This window comes from Protopterus annectens, chromosome 8.part1, assembly GCF_019279795.1.
Source record: "Protopterus annectens isolate FY-2018-M chromosome 8.part1, PAN1.0, whole genome shotgun sequence".
In the NCBI taxonomy this organism is placed as follows: Eukaryota; Metazoa; Chordata; order Ceratodontiformes; family Protopteridae; genus Protopterus; species Protopterus annectens.
The window spans coordinates 267,025,606-267,049,152 of NC_056742.1; the positions used below are offsets into that span (position 1 = coordinate 267,025,606).

Genomic DNA, 23,547 nt, shown 5'->3' on the forward strand with positions numbered 1-23,547 from the left:
AAACACATGCTAATTTCCAGAAACTAGATTAACTGTGCATACAAAAAATGGCCTTCTCCTGGATATTTCACAAAAAGTCACTCGAACTATTGGAATATTTACAGGTAAACAAACCCACAGACCCCTCAATATCTGGTATACTGAAAATACAAGTCTAATTCAGACCCTCCTTTGAGGCCCATTGTGGCAGGTCCATCAAAGGAAACCACCTTTATGGTATGTTTAGACACTGTTGACCTAGAAACCTCTTAGAAATCCTCTAAGATTAATGTCTGGGGCTTAATGTGTACTTATCTTGTGACAAGGGAAGGAATATGCTCCTTAGAGTACTTAGCGTGCAGACTACAAGAAGACTATGATTTAGTGGATTCTGGAGGGATAAAAACAGTGGACAAAAACTGGAACTGTACCAGTTTCAGAAAATGGCTGGACATTTGGTTGATTGACCACTTGTAGGCAAGAGGCAAAAACTGAAAGGGGGTAGAAAGAATCAACCTAACTTAAGCAGGGAACATAAGTGTGGCTTTTGCACCCAGTGTGAGTATATTTTGAAGGCAGCGAAATTACTGTAACAAAGCCTATACATCTAGTAAACCTTTTAATTGTGGAAGTCCTGACCTTGTATGCGGCCAGTTGTTGTGCACCTCTTTGGGAAAAACTGAAAACACTAAAGATGCAAATTTACAAGCACAGGCATAACATTGCTCTCGAACGTACCAATGCACTTTCTAAGCATTCCCTTGTATGCAAGGCCTCGAGTTTTAAGTTTTTTTGTATTGGACAATGTTTCCATTAATACTAGAGGAGGTCCTTGAAATCAGGACCGAGTACAACAAATTAACTTGGCAGCTAAACTTAAGACCCCGACTTAATGATGTATCAGTAGCTTGTGTACTGAAGCAGAGAGCTGCAAAATTATAACTTTGGTTTGCATTTTATCGTGCCGAAGACTTTCAGATATTTGTTTTATTCAGTTTATTGTATATTTTTGCATACTTAGACATGTTTTTTGTGTCGCAGGACTTTATGAACACAACTAAAGTGTTATTTAATGGTGGATTGTGTTTCCCAGTTCTGATCAAGTCCTGAGTTATGAAATCCCAGTTAAGTGCTTTCATCCTTTGATTGTACTGTTTGTCAATCGTGTAATTGATTCATTCATGTTTATCGAAAGAATGCTAAAGGGAATTTAAAATTCTACCAGTTTCTACATTTTTACATACTAAGTTTGGTACTTGCGTATTATCGCAACCAGATTTTAGCGATAATACCACTTGCTTCCTGATATCGACATCTGACAGTGGTTTATAACTGTCATATAGTGCGTTTCCTTTAACAATACAGTTTTTTCTGGGAGTGTTTTCAATAAAATGTAAAAAAAACATACTATTATTCCTTTATGCACTTTACTGCCAGCAGCATGTCGCTTATTGAAAGTCTGCCCGCTGAACATTCCTTTTTTTTCATGGCAGCAAATGCTGATGAATAACGGTCATAATTGCATTTGGGTTTTGGATATCACAGCCTTTCCTGAGACTCGTACAACACAGTATTTTGCTTAGTTTGATTCATTTCTAGGATTAAAACACAGAGGGACTCCTCACTATTTGGAGTCCTATTGAATCGAAAATATGTATTGTGACATGCACTTTGACAAGGAAGAGAAAAAAAGGACTGTTTTTGAGAGAAGGTGGTTTTAAGACAGGTTATGAAGAACAGAGTGAAAAGTTACTGTTGCTGTGGCTGCAAGCACTGTTCATGCACAAATGAGAGAGCCTCACACATGCTGGTTGTAAAGTGCACACAGCCACAGCGACACACTGACTTTCTCCATTGTTCTTGACACCCTGTCTTAAAACAACCTTCAGTTTGAAAGAAAAGACATTTGCTTACATTTGTACAACAAAAAGTCAGATTTCGATATCTGGAAGCAAGTGGTATTTTTGCTAAAATCTGGTTGCGATAATACGCAAGTACCCTAAATTCTTTAGGACACTTGTTGACTGCACATGAGTATTCACTTAATGTGAAAATCAGTTTAGTTCACTTAATATAGATGGCTCCCCCATTGCTGTAGAGTTGCATTTCAGTATAACTGCCCCATGACTAGCTATTGCTTATCCAGAATTTACTAGTCCATTTGGAAGCAGTGGAATGCCAGGCCTTTCCATTTTGTGCACACCTCATTCGTGATTACGGACAATGTAGAATTGCCAGTCTACCTCGTGTCTTTGGGATGTGGGAGGAAAATGGAGCACCCAGAAACTACCCTTACAAATGCAGGAGAAGCATGCAGACTCCACCCAGTAGTAGGCACTCTGGCTGAGAACGGAACCAAAAAACCTTTAGGAGTCTGGTGACAATGCAACTTTTTGCTCCCCTTCTGTCCACTGGACCTAGAAGTCATCACTGAACTGCTAAAACAGATCAAATGGCTATCTGCTATCACAGAGCCTCACTTACTCGGTACTCTTTCAAATTCTTAGGCTTCCGTAGAGAACGTTGCCTCTGAGAACAAAATATTCCCTAAGAAGCACAAATGAAAGCTTTATCTTAGTACTTCCCATTCACATCAACCAAAGGAGAAACAAACCTCTCTAAACTAGGTCTTGCCACCTGGAAGAACTTAAACTACCGAAGTCTAACTACCTAACGAAGTCTTAACTACCTAGAAGAGGAAGAGATTTATGCCAGCTTTTGTACATTGCCTAACATGCTGGATATTTGGATCCTGCTTATAATGCTTTATTAATGAACTGTTGAGCTACACCAAAATATAGTATTGCCGTATTTTATATATATATATATATATATATATATATATATATATATATATATATATATATATATATATATACATTTCTTTAGTATCCAGTCTTCACTGTGATGCTTTGAGAACTTGATCATTTTCTCCACTAACCACTGCCTTATCTCTCGAATTCCTGTGTTTTCTTACTTCTCACCTGTGCTTCCAGCTGTCTCTTCTAATTTAAACAAATTGTTTGGTTCTCTTAACTAGACAATCTTGCCATTCTGCATTATACTTGTAAAAATAACCTCTAACTGTTAAAATCATGTTCCTATAAGTACGAACATCCATGTCAGTTGTTTGCTACATTCTTGTTTCATGTTGTAGCACATCATCTTCGTGTTTCACTATTGCAGTCATTACATTTGGGGTAATCTGCTGGCAGGTTGCCCTCAGTTGGCCTGATTAACAAAGTCTTGGGTCCTGTGTTGGTTGCTGTCCCTTCTTCCATGATATCAGGTCGTCGGGGGTATAAAACATGCATCCGATGCCATTACATCAGTCTTTCTTGTCATGCGGTGCCCGAAGCAGTTTGCAAATGCCGGTCGGCCAACCCATGAAATTTTCATTTTCGAGTTTCAGAACCAAAGTCTTCAACTTAAGCTAAGTACCCCGTTGGGGAAACTTTCTTGCTCCTTACCGATGTCAGTAAAAGTTAATTGCATTACTTGTGGGAAGCAAATACCTCAAAGATTTTCATCTGTACTGTATTCCTTGACTAGGCCCTGACCACACCGTACCTTACTGTCAGTTTTGTGCTTTATTTAATCATCGCACTATCCGTCGTCCTTGCATTTTTGCCTCAAAATATTTCGGTTCTCTGTTTAATTATCCAGAAATGACGTCTGTTAGCCAGCCGACTACCGGAATTTCGAAAAAACGCAAAGATAAAGACAGAGACGGGCCGGTCCAAAACTGACACTTCTAAGCCAGTCACCAGTTCGCCGGTAGTCAGTGAGGCGCTTTTGCAGCCCCCTGATACTCTACTTCTGATACTCTACTTCTGACTCACAGGCCTCTACTGAGACCCATTCGGAGTCCCGTATGTCGCAAGATACTTCAACTGTGGAACCCGCGGATGTCTCTTACCTTGGATGGGTCCGGAGCTGCTGTGCAGGCACCTGGCTTCTGAGGGTGTATTCAGGCCTACAGACTTGCATATCAAACCAACTTCTTCGATCCTAAGGCCTAAATCTCGATCTGTGTCGAAAAAAACAATGCCCAGGCCACACATGTTCAGGCCCCTATGCCTAAAAAACAAATTATCAAAATGGCTGAAGATCTAATTACTCTAATCAGGGGTAGTCCACCCCCCCCCCCCCTTTCAAAGAGGCCTAGGCCTGAGCTTGACTGAATTTTCTGATCAGGGTTCTGTTTCTTCTGATTCTTCTAATGATTCTTCTAATGACCTGGATTTGTCCATACCTACTTATGAGGGTTCTGATGCAGAGGATTCCATTTCCTCTGCTTCCCCTCCTGAGGATTTTTATTTTGGTGAAACACTACATACTTTAAGGGAGCATTTCCACTGGGAAAGTCAGGAATTCTCTGATTCAAAAAAGAGGCTTAGGGATTTCCTTCTTTTTACCTCAGCATAGGCCTTTGGCTATACCTCCTGTTCTAGACATTGTTGATGTGTTTTCAGAATCCAGTATGGCCCCTGATTCCCTGCCTCCAGCTCCTGCTAAACCTGACAGATACTACAGGGTTTCTGAGTCCCACAAGTTCCTTTTCAAAAATCCTGTTGCAGATCATGAAACCATTTCTCAAGGGCCCAAGGGGCATTAAGGCTTCAACTGCTAAACATCCTACCCCTTCTGATAGAGACTCCAGGGCACTGGATAGATGGGGTAAAAAGGTTTATACTTCTGCAACCTTGGCAATCAGGGCTTTAAACTGTCAATTTCATATGCTAAACTATCAAGAGCACATCATGGGACTGCTTAAACAGAAAATTATGTTGATTTCTGACTGTGTGGAAAATAAAGATTTACAGGATTTATTGCATTCAGCTGAACAAGTTGGAAAACATACTTTGCAATGTGGTTTTGATTCTTTAGATGCCTCTTGCAGGGCTGCTGTTACTGGGTCTGTGCTTAGAAGGCATGCTTGGCTTAAGGAGCAATATCTGCCTGATCATGTTAAAGCAAAATTGTTGGATGCTCCTTTACATCAGCACCACCTGTTTGGCAATGAGGCTGAAGAAGTTCTAAAAAAGATGGAAGATCAAGCTAAATCTATGCAAACTGTGAAATATTTCTTACAAGTGCAACCTCCAAGATTTAGTAGGCACTGGCCTACCTAAGAACCGGTCCTTTCCAGCTCCTTCCAGATCAACTCAAGCCAAACACAGACACACCAAAAGCACCAGGTTTCAGTCCCAAGGGACTCTCAGAACTAAGCAATGGGGTGCTTCCACTTCCAAATCTGGAAATAACAAAACACCCCCTATGGTAAACAGTCTCAATGACTTTCCTTTAAAATTGCCAGGCACTTCTTTCAGCCTCACCTTTGGGGGGGAAAGATTGCTCTTCATGCAAAAAAACTGGCAACTCATAACCCAGGACAAATGGGTTTTAAATAGTGTCCCAGGGATACAGATTTAATTTCCACACATTGCCAACTCCAAACGGGTGGCCAGACCTGCCCCCAAATCAGTGGGCAGAGGCTCAGAAACAAATAATTTCCCTCTTAAATATGGGGGCTATTCAACCGGTGCCAGAAGAGGAAAAGGGACAAGGTTTCTATTCCAGTCTTTTCCTGGTACCCAGAAAAAACAAATCATGGTGTCCAATTCTGGACCTATCTACTCTAAACACCTTTCTGGACATTCCAAAATTCAAGATGCTGACTCTTAATCAGTTACTTCCTATGCTAGGCAAGGATGCCTGGTTGGCATCTCTAGATTTAAAAAGCTTACCTGCATATCCCAATTAGGGAATCTTGCAGAAGATACTTGCGCTTCAAAGCAGGCTACTTGCATTATCAGTTCTCTGCACTGCCCTTTGGCTTGTCTACTGCACCCAGGGTATTCACAAAGTGCCTGGCTCCAGTAATTGCATTTTGCAGGCAAAGAAATATTCAAATATATCCATACCTGGATGATTGTCTAATTCAGGCAGAAAACCAGGCCATACTTATAAAACATCTGGCGTTTATCAAAAAGGTTCTAACTTGTCTAGGGTACACTATAAACAAAAAGAAATCACAACTGATACCCTCTCAACAGATCACATTCCTGGGTGCAAGCTTGAATACAACTGCCCAGATGGCTTTCCTCATGCCAGAAAAGCAAATTCATTTGGTAACTTACTTCAAACAGGTGGCCACAAAAACCCTGCTGTCTGCAAGACAAATATTGCAAGCCTTGGGGTTCATGGCCTCCTGCATTCTTCTAATTCCATATGCAAGACTGTATATGAGGAAACTTCAGTGGTACTTCAAAAGTTTATGGAGTCAATATTGTCACAGCCTGGAAACAATGATTCCTATCATACCTTGCCTACGCATAGAGTTCCTATGGTGGGCAGAGGCCTGCCATCAAAACAAGGGACTGCCATTCGCACTACCCCCTGCCACCCAAACCCTAACTACAGATGCATCAGACTATATGCATGGGGGGCTCATCTGGCAGGAAAGTGCATTCAGGGCAAATGGAGCCCAAATAAAATACACCTACATATCAATCAAAAAGAAATGTTAGCTGTACAGAATCCTCTGACCGCCTTCAAGGACTACATTCATCCAGGACAACACCACGGTTATGTGGTACATAAACAAGCAGGGGGGTATACATTACTACCCCCTCTGCAGACTAGCCATGGCATTGTGGAACACGGCCTTGAGCTACCAAGTGCAACTACAAGCTCAATTCCTGCCACGAAAACTAAATATTCTGGCAGACTAAGCAGAAGTCTCATGGACCCACACGAATGGAAACTGGAACAATGGATTTTCAACATGTTGACAAGCAAATGGGGGAGCCCAGACATATATCTATTTGCCTCCTCCCAGAACTACCAGTTGGATAAGTTTTGCACAAGAACTCCTCAAAAAAAGCCTGGAAAGTGGATGCTCTGTCCTTCAGCTGGAAAAACCTATCCATCTAAGCCTTTCCCCCTCTGCCTCTGCTCTCCAAAGTTCTGCTGAAAGTCAAACAGGACAAACCAAAAATTATTTTGAATGCTCCAAACTGGCCACACCAACAATGGTACCCACTCCTGCGCAGTGTCACAAATTTCTCCATGGCACCTGCCTCAGACACCTTCCTTACTGTCTCAGCAGGAGAACCAAATTCTGCACCCTCCACTCCCAACATTGAATCTTGCAACTTGGCTAATCACTTAAATTCACCCTTAGCATCCCTCAGCAAACCTGTGATGGATGTCATCAAGGCGAGAAGACCTAGTACTGGAAAATCTTATGCTGACAAATGGAAAAAATTCTGTGCCTGGAATCGGTCTCAAAGGATGAGCACAGCAGCGCCCAATTTACCTCAGATTTTGCAATACTTAACTGAGATGCTTCACAAGGGCCTGTCTTTTTCCTCCATTAAAATCCACGCCTCAGCCATTTCAGCTCATTACAACACAGAACCTCCCCTCTTCTCTCATCCTCTGTTCAAGCAGTACCTCAGAGGGGACCAAATACTTGAGACCACCCAGGAGAGCTCCAACCCCTGCCTGGGATCTTAACTTTGTATTGGAGAAACTCACTCTACCTTTTGAGCCAGCTGCTACTGCAGACTTAAAATTTATTTCTTGGAAAACAGCTTTCCTTTTAGCAATCACTTCAGCTAGAAGGATTTCAGAATTACAGGCAGTGGAGCTTTTTATCATCTTTCATGCGGACAGGGTGTCACTCAGGACCAATCCATCCTTCATGCCCAAGGTAGTATCCAGTGTGGCTCTTAATCAGTGCATTCATTTGCCAACTTTCTTTCCCAATCCACAGAACAAGGGGGAGCGGATTCTGCATTCATTGGATGTGCACAGACAACTTAGATTCTACTTGGACAAAGCTAAATCTCGAAGAAAATCTGAACTGCTGGTAGCATTTGCTTCAGGGACAGAGGGGAAGGCTATTTCAAAACAAACCATTTCTAAATGGATAAGCCATTGCATTCATTTCTGCTATAAGCACCATGGAAAACCTATTCCCCAGGGGATCGGCTCTCATTCCACCAGGGCTGCATCTACTTCTGCAGCCTTTATCAGAGGTGTTCCTACCAGGGATATTCTAGAAGCTGCTATCTGGAGTTCAGTTCATACTTTCACCAAGCATTATCACTTAGCAGTTTTCTCTAAATCTAGAGCTGGCTTTGCCACTGCTGTTTTGCAGGGCCTTGTAGCTGGTCCTAATGCTGTATAAATCCATCCTTCCAACCATTGCTTTGGGAATCTACCCAAATGTAATGACTGCAACAGTGAAACATGAAGAAAATAGTACAGTTGTGTACACTTACCATAAATGTAGATGTTGAGTGTATTCACTGTTGCAGTCCTGGTTACCCTCCCTTCAGCCCCCTGTTTTTCTCTTACTATGCCTCTACATTCTTTTACTATGCTTAAAAGCCTTTTTGGTGTATTTGCTTTTGGTTGGAGGTATATTTTTGTGTTTAATTTTATTTTGCTCCTCATTTGGGGGGTACCTAACATCTGGGGCAAGAAAAACTGATGCAATGGTGTCGGCTGCATGTTTTATACCCCTGACGACCTGACATCATGGAAGGGACAGCAACCGACGTAGGACCCAAGACTTTGTTAATCAGGCCGAATGAGGGCAACCTGCCAGCAGATTACCGCAAATGTAATGACTGCAACAGTGAATACACTGTAACATCTACATTTATGGTAAGTGTACACGACTGTACTTTCTTCCCAGGCCTTCGCGAAAACTGGTTCAGGTTATTGCACATTCAGATCTATATCACATTGTTGAACTTTTAAAAGTTCGAACGTAATGTGGTTGACACCATATGATCGAACTTTCAAAAGTTCGAACGTTTCAATGGAGATCTCCATATAGTGCAGAATGGGAAGATTTCCCTTTCTGCACTGTAGTGCAATCTCTGAGTTGGTATATTTAAAGAGTGGGGGGTGCAGGGGAGCTTGCCCCCCTGCTTAAACCATTCAGGTAGTTTTTTTTCCTTTGGCTTATTTTTTCCTTTACATTTTCAAACTTTTAAAAGTTCGATCATATGGTGCCTACCATGTGACTTTTAAAAGTTCGATTATGTAATATAGACTCGCACAGTCAACTTTACCTGTAAACAAATGTCAAAATAAGTTTACTGTAGCATGGCTGAATGTCAAAAATGGAAATTCTGTGACAAATATATCAAGTGAAAATACCAACGTACGAAATATGCTGAAATACCAAAGTACAAAATATGCTGAACACTGTACTGCTTGGACCCAGGAGCAAGTGCTAACATGGGTCTTGAAAAGGGGGATGTAAATATGGGAGTGGTCTTCTTTATGGCTGGCTTCCGATTTTATATTCATTCGTGAATTGATCAGGCAGGCAGGTTTGCCCATGCCATGGAAAAAAGTGTCATTTAGGTGGTGAAAATAAATTTGGCACAAAAGCCAGTAATGCTGATTAAAAAAAAAAAATGATCACACATTCACAGCTTTCTTCTGTTAAAGATTTTAGTACAGCAGGAAGTGGGCAATTTGCCTTAATCCTCCTACCCCACCCACTATAGTGAGATCTTGCAGTTTATATAATAAAGGGTGCTGGGGATGTGGGGAATCTTGCCCACCCCTGCAAAAGCAGGGTGTGCATGTTTTAGAATGGTTTTCCAACAGTTTTGCTCTGTTTTAACATACAATTGTTACATATGTATGATGCAAAACGTACAGTTCTTTAGTTTACATCATTAGTTCTCCAAGCATTCGCGTCCTTTTCTGTTGTACTGTATTTTCTGATCTTTGAGTTGTGATTTATAACTGGGGTCAGACCAGTTCCGTGTTCAATGAAGTAAAATAAAGGCTGAATGTTAATCGATGTAACATGAAAGTACTTTGCTACGGTAAACCCTCTGTTCATATAAGCTGGCTGTATTGTATTCATTTTTCTTTCCACCCAGTTGCATGTTTTGGTGAAGTCTAAGCAATCTGCTTTGTAGTGTTATTGAGTAAAGCTTTTGACAGTGTGCATTTATCTGCCAGAAAAGTGCTTTGCATGTAGAACTGAAAGAAGGATTTGGAATTGACTAAGCTGTAAGCTACAAGTAATAACTTTGATCTTGTGGATTAGTGTAAATCTGTGTCTCTACAATAACCATACCACTCCCCCATTCTTTTGGCACCATTTGTTTTATAACCATACATTAGCTTGTGTCATTGAAATGGATCTGCATAGTTTTCCAAGGTATTGCAGATCTAGTTGTAGACTACTGTGACACTAAGCATTCATACTGTTTTCATGCTATGAATTTCATTATTCCTAGCTTCTTGCAAGCCAAACAACTCTCAAATATTCGAGTTGACTCTAGTTTGAATGAAGTATCCCCCAGTTTATTTTTTGCATTCTAAGTTAAGTAACTTTTGACTTGGCTGCTTTATTTGGTGCCATGAAAATGCTCTTTTGAAGCGCTGGAAGTCAGGAGAGCTATTGCATGCTGCACCTATGTCTACTTAACACTTGCTAACAGACAGACTTGCTTTGACTTGGGCATCATGAATTTTGCGACATTGGTTTCAACTCCTTTAGTGCTGACAAGCAGTTCATTTTCGCATTTCAACACAATACAACATTTCCTTTTAAATGTGTTTTGAAAATTGTTCCTTGTAGCTCAGTGCTGCAGAAGTGACTATACCCTGGGCAATTCTGTCATGCTGTACCTGCTATGTGGAGCTCTAATAATTTCAAATGCAGTGTTTTCTGTGCATCTTATGTCTGTTTCATCACATTTTCACCTCTTGATTTATCATGTTTTCTTTATTTGATTTGTATTTTGTCTTGCACATCTTAATTTTTTCAACAATGCACTTGCATTGTTTGCAATCATTAAAAACTTTTGATAACTGGTCATTTTCTGTCAAAAGCCTGCCACTTGTTTCATGGCTTGTATCACAATACTGTTGTCCTTTTAAATTGGTTTAGTTTTTATACAGCTCACTAACACAAGCATCTACAGCCTTTGTAAGGACTCTGCCATTGCAAGGAGTAAATGGCATGTCTTTAGGTTAATAATTCACTCTTAATTGCTATTTTTCTCCAAAACCTTTTTAAGGTTTCTTACTAGCAATCTGCAGAAAAATATGGCCCATTGTACAGTTTGAGTTTACTTTTCTGCCTGCAGTGTGGAATAAATTCACTGTTTCTAAAGCTCACTGCTAATTGAGAATTCCTGGTGGCTGCAGTACAAATCCCATTTAAATTGTGCACAAACTCTTAAGCTCTTAATATTTTGTCATGTATTCTTCATCACTTTTGCAAATGTTTTCCCCTCTTAGCACTGTGACCATACCTCTCAGCTGTACAGATTTTTGCAGAATGTCCAGATTTTTGCCTCCTGTTTTTTGGTCTGTCCCTCATGAAATTTGTCAAAAATAAATCCAGAAAAAAATCACGAATCCAGTAAGGAGTAAAGTCACTTAAGTTTAAGAATTTTGTTCTTCAGAAAATGCATGGTAACACAAGTACTTTTTATTCTACCAACTTTCTAAGTTTATAAGAACAGTGTTTAAAAGTTGGCCCTATTTTTGAGGCTTTGTCCAGATTTTTTTGTTCTGAGGTTGAGAGCTATGACTTGTATGCTTGCTAACATATTCTGCAAGAAATGCAAACTGAAATGTGGTGCTAGCCTCCATGAGGTGTTAATGAGAGGTCTATAAAGAAGAGTGCCACATGGCTTGTTGCGGGGAGTTTGCAACCTACTAGCTTAAAGCCATATGCCCATAGTACGACACACCTTTTAAGAGCTGATACAATTGATATATGTGAAGGAGATGAGGGAAACCATTATCAGGCAGAGTATGACTGTCTTTATGATGGTCTTTGTCAAATTTTATGTAAAACTATTCCATCTGTAAAGGTTCATGCAGTAAGCTTTTGCAGATTCATTTGCTTAAGTTAGTGAGACTTCAGACCTGAATGTTTCCATGATTTGATCATTTACTGAACATCTACAAGGTGTGCATTCAGCTGGCAGATCAGGATTCCAGGGTAACTTGTGAAGCCACCTCGTCTCATTTTTGCAACTACCATTTAAATACTGCGATACCTTTTCTAAATTGGTTCAGCCAGTTGCTGAGTGGTGTAAAGCCAAAGGGCAGTGTAATGTACCTCTTGTATTCCCAGATCCTTGGGGGGGGGATAAGAATTGCTAGTCTTTCATCACTGACAGGTGGGAGGGAGCCATCCTTGGCATCTTATCCAGTGTTTAGATGGGGGGGGGGGGGCTAAAGTAGCAGAGGCTCACCCCTCTTTTTTTATGGATGTTTGTCATCAGAACAAGTTTTAACCAAATGTGGACTGGAGCACAGTTACTCTTTGGCAAAAGAGCACCATCTGGTGGCTGGAGGATAGTTTGAGGTCAGTTCAGGAAACTCATTGTCATCAAGGATCTGAAATTGCAACAGATGCATTTTTTTTCTTCAAAGGTAGCCTGCATCTTTGTTTTCTAAGACTAGACATATTTCCTGCTCTTTTTGATTTAAAAACTTGCCATTTTAATTTATACTGCTGGTAGTCTTAGTTTAACTGGTGGTGGATGTCGGCAACAGTTTGAGCTTCAAGAAATTAGGGAAGGTTAAGAAGTGTTTTACCTTTATGCTTCTCTTGGTGACTGCTGTTTTTCTTAATACAGTATTCCATTTCCTGTTTGCCAAAAACAAGAGACAGTTGTGTATCATGTTCAAAAAAAGTTGAACTATTGCATTTTATGTGCTATGTTCTTTCAAAAGTTGAACTTTTACCCTTTTATGATGAGGAAATATAACCATGTAGTGACTAGAAATCCCCTGTGAAATGTCTGAGTAGATGTGTATCCTTTTGCTGCAAGTAAAGTGATTTGTTGGCTTTATCTACTAGGGCAGCAACTTGTTTGAGGGTGTTTGCAGATGATTACATAGTGGAGAGCAGTGTTTTGCGCTAGATTGCTGAATTTACATTCTAGTGAAGCACTGATTGTTTTGTTGAATGATGTCAACTTTATACAGCTGGGCCAAAATTACACATTTCTAAGCATTTTAGTAAAATGTTTCAGTGAAAAGGGGTGTGGCTGTCAACATGCAATGAAGTTGGAGCTCTTCAAAACAAATGAAGGTGGTCCAGGGAACACAGCACCCCCCTCCATAGGAGATTGTGAACAGTACCTTCTTAGAAAACTACATTTCCTCATGCATGATTTCAAGTTTACTATATATAAATATTTGTGGGTGTTTTTACGCTTTAGTGATTCTGCATCTAGGATCTCAATATTGTATGACCTACCCCTTGCTAATACCTTCATCAGAAATTACTTGGAGTATTGGTGAGGTAGGGACTCTTAAGCTCTATTTGCTAAGCATTACAAATTCAGTTTCAAGGTAGTTGACTGCTGCAGTCCTGTGGGGGTGAATGTTGCTTGGACAAATATGCTGAAACACAATTGCTAAAAGTAAAGGAATCTTGCTGCCCTTAAGAATGCAATGAGTTCAAAGTTTGAGTAGGGAGCACTGAGGATGCATACCTCTTGCAGAGGGGTGGTGGTTTGACCCCACTAAGTATTTTTGCAGTTTTGCTGTGTTTTGACTGACTTGTACTTTTGCCTTTGCATTTGCCCACCCAAGCTAGATACCAACCTTTGCAAGGCTTACTACCTTTATACCTTCCACCCACACTGGGGGAACACAGGATACTGTTCTGGATACTTCCCCTTTCAGATATTTGGATATAGCTGTGCAGGGATCCTTACAGGCATACTACATTTGTGACCTATCTTGTGGGTGGTTGTAGTAGTGTCATTGCTGCAGAACTAATTCTAATCCAGCTTTGCCCCTTTCCTAGTACTGTTAATGTTGAGTTTACAACTTTGCACATTCTTCACACCAACATGTTTGCTGACCAAGCTCATTTATTCTCATATAGTTGAAGTCTCCCATGTCTATGGGGGCAAGGACCCTATGGATTGACAGTCATTTAAGCAGAAATGAGAATGTTGTGCCTCTGTCCACCACTCCATTGTCTGCATGCTTGCTTTGTGTTTAGGAAGTTTTGTCCTCTCAAGGCAAATGTTGCTTCACCTGTTGAGATTGGGATCTCTGGACAAAGCTATAGTTCCTCCTTGCTCCCCGGTTAGCAGATTACTTTATGCTGAGTTGTGGTGATGAAGGAATTATGGGTCTAACCTCATTCTATACTGGCCGACATGAGCACCTGCATCACGGCAGGGACCTCCTTTGCCTTCCTCTGGTCTATGGAGACTGCTGTCATCCACTTAGGAGTGCCATGTCCTCATTCCCCCGGCACTTGTGTGTTACTGTGTATGCCTCCAGCTCCATGGGAGCAGTTGTCTACCAGGAAACCTCACCTCCCTTCCCCCCAGGAAGGGCATGCTGTGGGATGCTCCTTCCCATCCTCCCTGGGCCAGCTTTGTCACCCAAGCCATCACTGAAACTTGAGCTGTTTGAGTCATAGCTCAGACGTTAGCCTGCTATGCTACAGAACTGGTGTTAAATTTGTGCATAATTTTCTGTGGTGGAGTGTTCCATTTTTTTTTGCAGCTGCTGTCCATTTTTGAATGTGTTGGCACCTATATTTTAGAAATATTTGGAAGTTGCTGTTTCTACTACATTTTTAGATGTTCTTCATCTCACATTGCTGCAGTCCTTACACTTGGGTAGTCCGCTGTCCTCGGTCGGCCCGAATATCAAAGTATAAGGCTGACATCGGTCAAGGCGCATTTGACTGACATCAGGACGTCAGGGTACAAATGCGCATGACCGACGTCATATCCTCAGTCTTTTTTGCCGCATGGTCCGATGCAGAAGCAGCATTGCAAGTGCCGGTTGGCGTTCTGAGATTTTTCGATTTCGAAGTTTCAGACTGAGTTCAAAGTTGGCTAAGTACCCCGTTGGGGAATATTTTAGTTTTTTCTTGCCTCAGTGATTTACCGGATGTCAGAAAAAGTCAATAATTGCATTTCTTGTGGGAAACAGATACCGCATAGAGATTATCATACTTTGTGTATTCCTTGCTTAGGGCTTGAGCACGATGTTGTTAGCTGTCGCTCTTGTGCTAGATTTAATAAACGCACTATAAAAAGAAGGTTGGATTGTGCAAGGTTAGTCTTTGGGAAGCGGTGTAATTATAAAATGCCGTTGGATGCTCCGACGCCTGCTTCTTCGAAGAAGCGCAAGGACAAGGCAGTTAAGCCTAGGCTAGAAGAACCGTCTGTACCGGACGCCGGTTCTTTAGAGGTGTCGGTGGAGCCGGTGGCTCCGCCGGAGGTTTCTTTGTGTTCCCAGGGTGAGACCTTATTATTGCAAGATGTGGCCTCTCAGGAGGCAAGTCAGGCTGAGGGGGCTTCTCAGGTTACTGTACTCCCCTCCCTTCCTAGGGTGGCTAGGCCCTCTCCTTCTGTTTCAAAGGCTTCTCCCAGGGGCAGGCCAGGTTTGGCTTCAGTTGGTGTTACCCCTAGCTCTTCAGGTACTGTGCCCAAGAAGCATATGCTTAAAATGGCAGAAGATTTGATTACTTTAATTAGGGGTTCTATGCCCCCTCCTGATAAGAGACCTAGGTTGGAGCCTGAGTTGGGGGGTTTTGAGCAGGCTTTGGATGTTTCAGAGTCTTCGGCTGAAGACTTGCAGGAGTACTCTCCTTATTCTGATTCTGATGTGGATGATTCTACTCCTTCTGCTTCCCCTCCTGAGGATTTTTCTTTTCAGAAACTCTTCATTCCATGAGGGAGCATTTTAAGTGGGAAGGTCAGGACTTCTCTGATTCCAGGAAAAGGCTTAGGGAATTTTTGTTTTTACCCCAGCATAGGCCTTTGGCTATACCTCCTGTTTTGGATGTAGTAGAAGATGTTTTTACAGAGGCTTCTCTTAATCCTGATTCTTTGCCTCCTGCTCCTGTTAAGCCGGATAGGTATTACAGGGTGCCTGAAGCTCATAAGTATCTTTTTAAGAGTCCTAGGGCTGACCCAGAAACTGTTAGTCAGGGGCCTAAAGGTGTTAAGGCTTCTGTTAAGAATCCGGTTCCTGCAGACAAAGAGGCTAGGGCCTTGGATAGATGGGGAAAGAAAGTTTATACTTCTTCCACTCTTGCTATGAGGGCTTTGAATTGCCAGTTTCACATGTTGAAATACCAGAACTATCTCCTTTCACAACTAAAGTCTAAGGTTGATGCTCTGGCAGTAGGTATTGATTGTAAAGAGTTGCAAGATTTAGTGCATGTTTCTGAACAGGTGGGTAAGCATTCTTTGCAATGTGGTTTTGATGCTGTACAGGCCTCGTCTAGGGTGGCTGCCACTGGGTCAGTTCTTCGCAGGCACGCCTGGCTAAGGGATCAAAATTTGTCTGAACATGTTAAAACAAGGATTTTAGATGCTCCTTTACAATCTGATGTGTTGTTTGGTCCTCCTGTTGAGGCAGTTTTAAAGAAAATGGAAGACCAGGCTAAGTCTATGCAGACTGTTAAAGATTTTTTGCAGGTCCAGCCTCCGAAGTTTAGTAGAAATTGGCCTACTAAGGGGTGGACGTATCCTTCTTATGATTCCCAGTCTAGGGGTAGATCTAGGCGTGGTAGGGGCAGAGCTCAGGGCTCTTTCAGGCCTAGAACAGGGAGTTCTCCTGCACAGTCTTCGGTGAGGGCAGGGGTCAGTCCTTTCGTAAACAGACCCAATGACCTACCTTTTCAGCTGCCAGAGCCTTCTCGTCTGGCAGCACCTTTGGGAGGAAGGTTGGCACTTTTCAAAGAAAATTGGAGTTTAATTACCCAAGACAGATGGGTATTGGATATCATACACCACGGTTACAGGTTTTATTTCCATACCTTGCCTCCTTTCAAAGGCATGCCAGACATTCCTCCTCAACAAAGAATAGAGGCTCACAAGCAAGTTTCTCTGTTACTCCAAATAGGGGCCATACAGCCGGTCCCTATGCCAGAAGTGGGCCTAGGATTTTATTCTCGCCTGTTCCTAGTACCAAAGAAGGGGAACACGTGGAGACCAATTTTGGATTTGTCTACCCTCAACACTTATCTGGACATTCCCAAGTTCAAAATGTTGACGTTACAGCAGCTTTTACCTCTGCTGGGCAAAGATCATTGGATGGTAACTTTGGATCTCAAGGAGGCTTACCTTCATGTTCCTATCAGACTAAGTTGCAGGAAGTATCTGCGTTTCGAGCTGGGACTTCTCACTATCAGTTCTCTGCATTGCCCTTTGGCTTATCTACTGCCCAGAGTATTCACGAAAGTTCTGGCTCCAGTGATAGCTTTCTTCAGGCTAAAAGGAATACAGATCTATCCTTATTTGGACGACTGCCTGATTCTGGCTCAAGGAAGGGAAGAGCTTCTTCATCATTTGGAATATGTGATAGCAGTGCTAAGATGCCTGGGGTATTCTGTGAACGAAATAAAATCCAGTCTAGTACCCTCTCAGGACATGTGCTTTCTGGGTGTGAGACTGAATACAGCATCCCAGATGGCCTTTTTAACCCCGGACAAACAAGAGTCTATCCCTTTACTTCAGTCAACTATCTCATCAGTCCGTGCTGACTGCAAGGACAGTCCTTCAAGCATTAGGGTTCATGGCATCTTGTATTCTGGTGCTTCCCAATGCCAAACTGCATATGAGGAAGCTACAATGGTATCTCAAAAATGTATGGACACAGCACTGCCAGGATCTGGACACTGTCATTCAAATAATACCTTGCATTCAAAAGGAATTTTTATGGTGGGCTCAGGAATGTCACCTAAACAAGGGACTCTCTGTGACCCGGCCAGAGGCGAGTCAGATTTTAACGACAGATGCCTCAGACAAAGCTTGCGGAGCTCATCTACATGGAAAGTGGATACAAAACAAGTGGCCTGTCAGACTACAACATCTACATATCAACATGAAGGAGATGTTAGCAGTCCAGTTTGCATTAATAGCTTTCAAGGAATTACTTCTTCCAGGGCAGGTGTTGATTCTAACAGACAACACAACTGTCATGTGGTACATCAACAAGCAAGAGGGAATGCATTCTTATCCTCTATGCAGGGCAAGCAATGATTTTGTGGGAGACTGCTCTCAGTTTACAGCTCAATCTTCAGGCAAGGTTTCTGCCAGGAGCACAGAACTCCTTAGCAGATGTGTTGAGCAGACGAATTATGGATCCCCACGAGTGGAAATTGGATCCTCATGTATTTCAGAAATTGACAGTGTCATGGGGAACTCCAGACATAGATCTGTTCGCTTCTCCACTAAACCATCAGCTGCCAAAGTTTTGCACAAAAAGGTTTCATCCCACAGCTTGGAAAGTGGATGCTCTTTCTTTCAATTGGAGCAATCTTCATGTGTATGCCTTTCCTCCTCTGCCTCTCCTCCCAAAGGTACTTCTAAAGGTCAGACAGGACAAGCCAAGGATGATTTTAATAGCTCCAGATTGGCCTCGACAGCACTGGTACCCATTACTGAGAAGTCTGGTACGGAAGCCTCCATGGCCTTTGCCTTCGATTCCACACCTGTTGTCACAGGAGGACAGCCATTTGCTGAATGTCAAACTTCACTCTCTTCACCTAACAGCCTGGCATATTCTGTTTTGAACCATAGAGGGTCTCAACTTCCACAACAAGTTTTGAATGTGATTTTGGAAGCTAGAAGGCCTAGTACAAGGAAAGTTATTTTGGAGTGCAGCAAAAGATTTTGATGTTTCTGAGCCTAATTTGAGTGTGGCTCTTCAATATCTTACTGAGTTACTGGACAAAGGTTTGTCTTTCTCTTCTATTAAGGTTCATGCTGCAGCAATTTCGGCTCACTATGATTGTGTCCCACCATTGTTTTCTCATCCTTTATTCAAGCAATTTCTTAGAGGGGCAAAGAATATAAGACCCCCACGAAGAGCTCCTACTCCTGCTTGGGATCTCAATTTTGTGTTTGAGAAACTCACTCTACAACCTTTTGAGCCTGCAGCTACTTCTGAGTTGAAATATTTATCATGGAAGACTGCTTTTTTGTTGGCAATTACCTCTGCAAGAAGGGTTTCTGAATTGCAGGCCCTTATGGCAGTTGAGCCTTTCTTGATTTTCCATAAGGATAGGGTATCATTATGTACTAATCCTTCCTTTATGCCTAAGGTGGTTTCTAGTGTGGCTTTAAACCAAACTATTCATTTGCCTACTTTTTATGCAAATCCCCAAAATAAAGGGGAAAAGATTTTGCACACTTTAGATGTACACAGGCAGTTGCGTTATTATTTGGACAGAACTAAAGGGTTCAGGCAGTCTCAGCAGTTGTTTGTTTCTTTTGCTTTGAGTTCTCAGGGCAAGCCTGTGTCTAAACAAACTTATTTCTAAGTGGATTGGGTTTTGCATTGCTTTCTGTTATTCCCATCATGGCAAGGAGGTTCCAGCTGGGATTAGGCCTCATTCCACTAGGGCTACTGCCACTTCAACAGCTTTTTTGAGGGGAGTGGCAACCAAGGATATTTTGGAGGCAGCTACTTGGAGTTCAGTGCATACTTTCTCTAGGCATTATCACCTGCCACTTTACTCTAAATCCAGGGCTGGTTTTGCCACTGCTGTTTTGCAGGGCATGTTGGCAGCTCCTGCTTCCTTGTAGTTAGCCATCCTCCCTTACCTCTGCTTTGGGATTCTACCCAAGTGTAAGGACTGCAGCAATGTGAGATGAAGAACATAGTACAGTTTTGTACCTACCATAAATGTAGATGTTCAAGATCCACATTGCTGCAGTCCAATCCTCCCTCCTTCCCTCTGCAGTTAGAGGTGGTTGTGTGGGTTGGGTTGTACATATTGTGTATATTGTATATTTTGTACATATAGTTAGTGCAAGGGTGGTTGGTTGGTTGTTTGCTGTCTTTTGGTTTTGACCTTTATTTTTAGGGTCTTCTGACATCTGGGGCAAGAAAAGACTGAGGATATGACGTCGGTCATGCGCATTTGTACCCTGACGTCCTGATGTCAGTCAAATGCGCCTTGACCGACGTCAGCCTTATACTTGATATTCGGGCCGACCGAGGACAGCGGACTACCCAAGTGTAAGGACTGCAGCAATGTGGATCTTCGAACATCTACATTTATGGTAGGTACAAAACTGTACTTTATTACTGTGACCTATGCTCAGAGTCCAACCCCTAAAAGAGTAAGGAGTTACATGGGTCCTCTTAATGCCTGTAGTTCTGGACTACAACCTCTCATGTCTGAAGGGGCATCTGACTTGAAACTTTGACCAACAATAGATGCCCAAGTTGACAGGATATACTACTCCGATTGTACTTACAGATCCTGTTTATATGTACCCTGTTTGGTAGGCTTCTTGCAAAATTGTATTTTGTCCTAAATTGGGTACGTGTGCGTAACTGTGTAGTGCTCATACCCTCCCATGGGCACTTGTTGTGGACATATGGCATAACCCACTTCTCGAGTTTAGGGGCTGGGGATGTCCAAGAGCTTTGTGAGGGCATATGGTAAAATGCATGTTAAAGGGTCCTTGTATGTCATCTGAGATATGGGCGTAGCTTTCATAATCCCCTAACCCTAAATTGCACCACCCCTTTTTTAAGGAATGAGAAAAGTGAGAATGGTATGTGTTTGGGAAGCAGGAATCTCTAGCTTTTTGGCATTCTTTTCAGCAAATGCATCCCTTTTCATTTCAGATGGATACATTTAGACAGTATATCTTTAACTAAAATGATGTCCTCAGTGGTGTCTATGGAAGTGCATATTGTCCATTAACAGCAGCTTCGTTAAAGTGCCCGTTTGTTGCTTTTTGGGAGTGTTGTGGGTGGATCTGTTAATAAGAAACAACAATCTACCTTTTAGTGCCTTTGTCTAAAACCATACAGACTTAAGATACCAGCTTTGAAACTGTCTTGTACAGGCAAGTTTCACAGTTTCTGTGTGCTTTATAGCTCTCAAGCAATAGCAAGAAATATTTTTAATCTGCTTTCTGGGCATTTATGCAATGGTCTTGTTTCTTGCCTTTGAGTTGTGTAAACTAGGATTTCATGTTCAGATATTTTTGGTTTTAAATTTGGTTCAGTTGCTAGCAGACTTTGCACATTACTTCTAATAGTCTGCTTTTATTACACATGTAGCCTTACTACTACTTCCAGCAAGGCATTTTTCACTGTGGTTGTTTCATACTATAATAAACATTGTTGGCCTGAAATGAGTGGCGTTTGCTGAACTTATTTTACTTAATCTGGTAGGCATGAAGCTACATCCATCTGTATCGCACACAATTAGAATACATTTGAGGATAGATGAAGGGTCCACACGTTTTTAGTTTTGATTTACCTAACTGTTCAGCAAAAAATTCATTTCTTCACTGTTTAAACTGTAGTGAAGCCTCACAATTTATGCTAGACCATGTTCTTAAATTGACCATCCTTAACATGGATTCAGAATTGTACATTGAATATTTATCTGGACAAATTTTCAGCAAGTAGTGCTGAAAGCCACTTTTAGCAAACTAAAAGATTTTTTTCTCTGGGGACAAGTCCCTGCACCTTCTGAAAGGGGTAGATCCCGAAAGTATTTAACTCCGCAGTTGTAGTGGAGAAGAGTGAAACAATGAAAGTGCATTTCCATGCTATTTCATACTTTTGTCCACTAATCTCATTCAAAAGCTCCTTGCATTTCCCCTTCACACAAACTTTTGTCCAGGTGAAATGTGGGCACATGGGACATAGGGTTGCTACCTTATCCTTTCATTTTCAGACAAATATTCCACACCCCCTGTGGAATGAAAATGCTCTTTCGTCAGGGTATACACAGCCCTTTTAGTAAGCCATGCCCAGAATTACCAATTTTTAAATGCTATATATTGATTGCATGGACAGGCTTGGATGAAATGAAGCAGAAGACCGTGTTCCATGGCACTCCTTTGCCCCTGCTGTGTTCAGTCACCCTGGCCTACGTTCCAGTGCTCCCTTGTTTTCCTCCAATTCTTTCCTCCTCATACTGTCCAGAATACTTAAAACGTTCTTGCTTGTCAGATTCTTCCAACGTCCTTTCAACACATTCTAAATGGCTAAGAGTATACAGTAATGAAGACCTAGGCAAGAATTTTATTTAAGCTGGGGGTCTGTAGGGCAGAAGGCCATCGGATGTTAAGTTGTGAATGTGCTGAGGTGAATTTTAGATTTCCACAACCTTTGGTTCAGTGGTAGCCTGAACAAAAATTGTGACTTTTTTCTTTCAAGGAAGAAGTCTTGGCAAAGGCTTAATGGTTAAGGATGGTGACAGAGGTGTTGTAACAAACTGAGCAGTAATTACCCACTACCCACAAACTGAAGAAAATGCTCATGAGAGCACACAAATTGTATGTGGGATGCCTTCCTACCCTTTTGGTATTTGGGAATGAAGTGAAAAGACAAATGACTATAGTCCTATATTTCTAGTTGTTCATGTCCTACATCTACACAACATGGTGCCTGGGCCCTAACCACAAAAGGCCGACTATTTCTGTTTACCACTTTGTAGTCAAACTTGGATGAAAGTGAGAATGCACAGAACACAAAAACATTTCATCCTATTGCTGTCAGCTGTACATATGCAGCATGCCTTCTTTCCCCTACACGTGTATGATGGCTATCTGTATAAACTTCTGATTTAAGTTGTGAAGAAAGTGGGTGGAAAAAATAAAACTCCCAGTAATTCATTCCAGCCTCTTGCTCCTACACCGTGCACTGGCCCTAGACAAGCTATTGAGGAAAACTAAAGAAGTAATGACCACCCTGTCCCCAGCCAAACACAAGGTAGAGATACCTTTTGTGCACGCCTGTAAGGTTTGACCGAGGAGCATTAATGAAATCACCACAGTATCCCAGGCCTCCACACAAACTTTATTGACCTGTGTCCACCTCTGAATGGGGTCCGTTTTAGACTAAGCCATTTGTACAACCAGGAATGATGGCCCCCAACAGATGTGTCTAGATGTTCTGGGATGCATTCTGTGACCTATTTTGTCACTACCCAGGAGATTTATGAAAATATCAACCAATATTTTGACAAACAGCACGATCACAAGATGCACATTCACCGTACATCAGTTTGCTTCCTGCACAATTTGAATGTTGGGGAAATTGCGAACACCTGAATAAAGAAAACATAGAAAGGGAGGGTGCAGACTCCACATGGAGGCACAACCAAGAATTCAGACAGGGAGACCACCACTTTGAGATGGCAACACTACTCATTGTGCCATTGTACCAGTGATGTGCCTTTCCCATGCATCCTGCCTAGCCTACCAAAAATTGGCACTTATTGTGTGCCGTGCTGATTATAAGTGAAGTAAATGATGCTCATCTTGTTGCTCTTGTATACACACACATTTTCATACATACTACCTATATATACACACACACACACACACACACACACACACACACACACACACACACACACACACACACACACGTATGCAAGTATAAAGCACAGCAAAGATTTTTTATAGTGCATTTGAATGCAGATAGGAAATGCAATGTGAAACAAATATTTTAGGAAACCTACTTCAGAAATTTGCTCCCAGAATGATTGATTTAAAATACCTTGCAAATACTCGCCATACCTAG

General features: G+C 41.8%; 1 protein-coding gene across 1 annotated transcript in view; it reads left to right on the top strand.

Annotated features, from left to right (window-relative positions):
- The window catches only part of VPS9D1 (VPS9 domain containing 1), a 1,026,884-nt gene that overhangs the window by 649,732 nt on the left and 353,605 nt on the right, over positions 1–23,547 (top strand). The gene's annotated exons all lie outside the window — the stretch shown is intronic.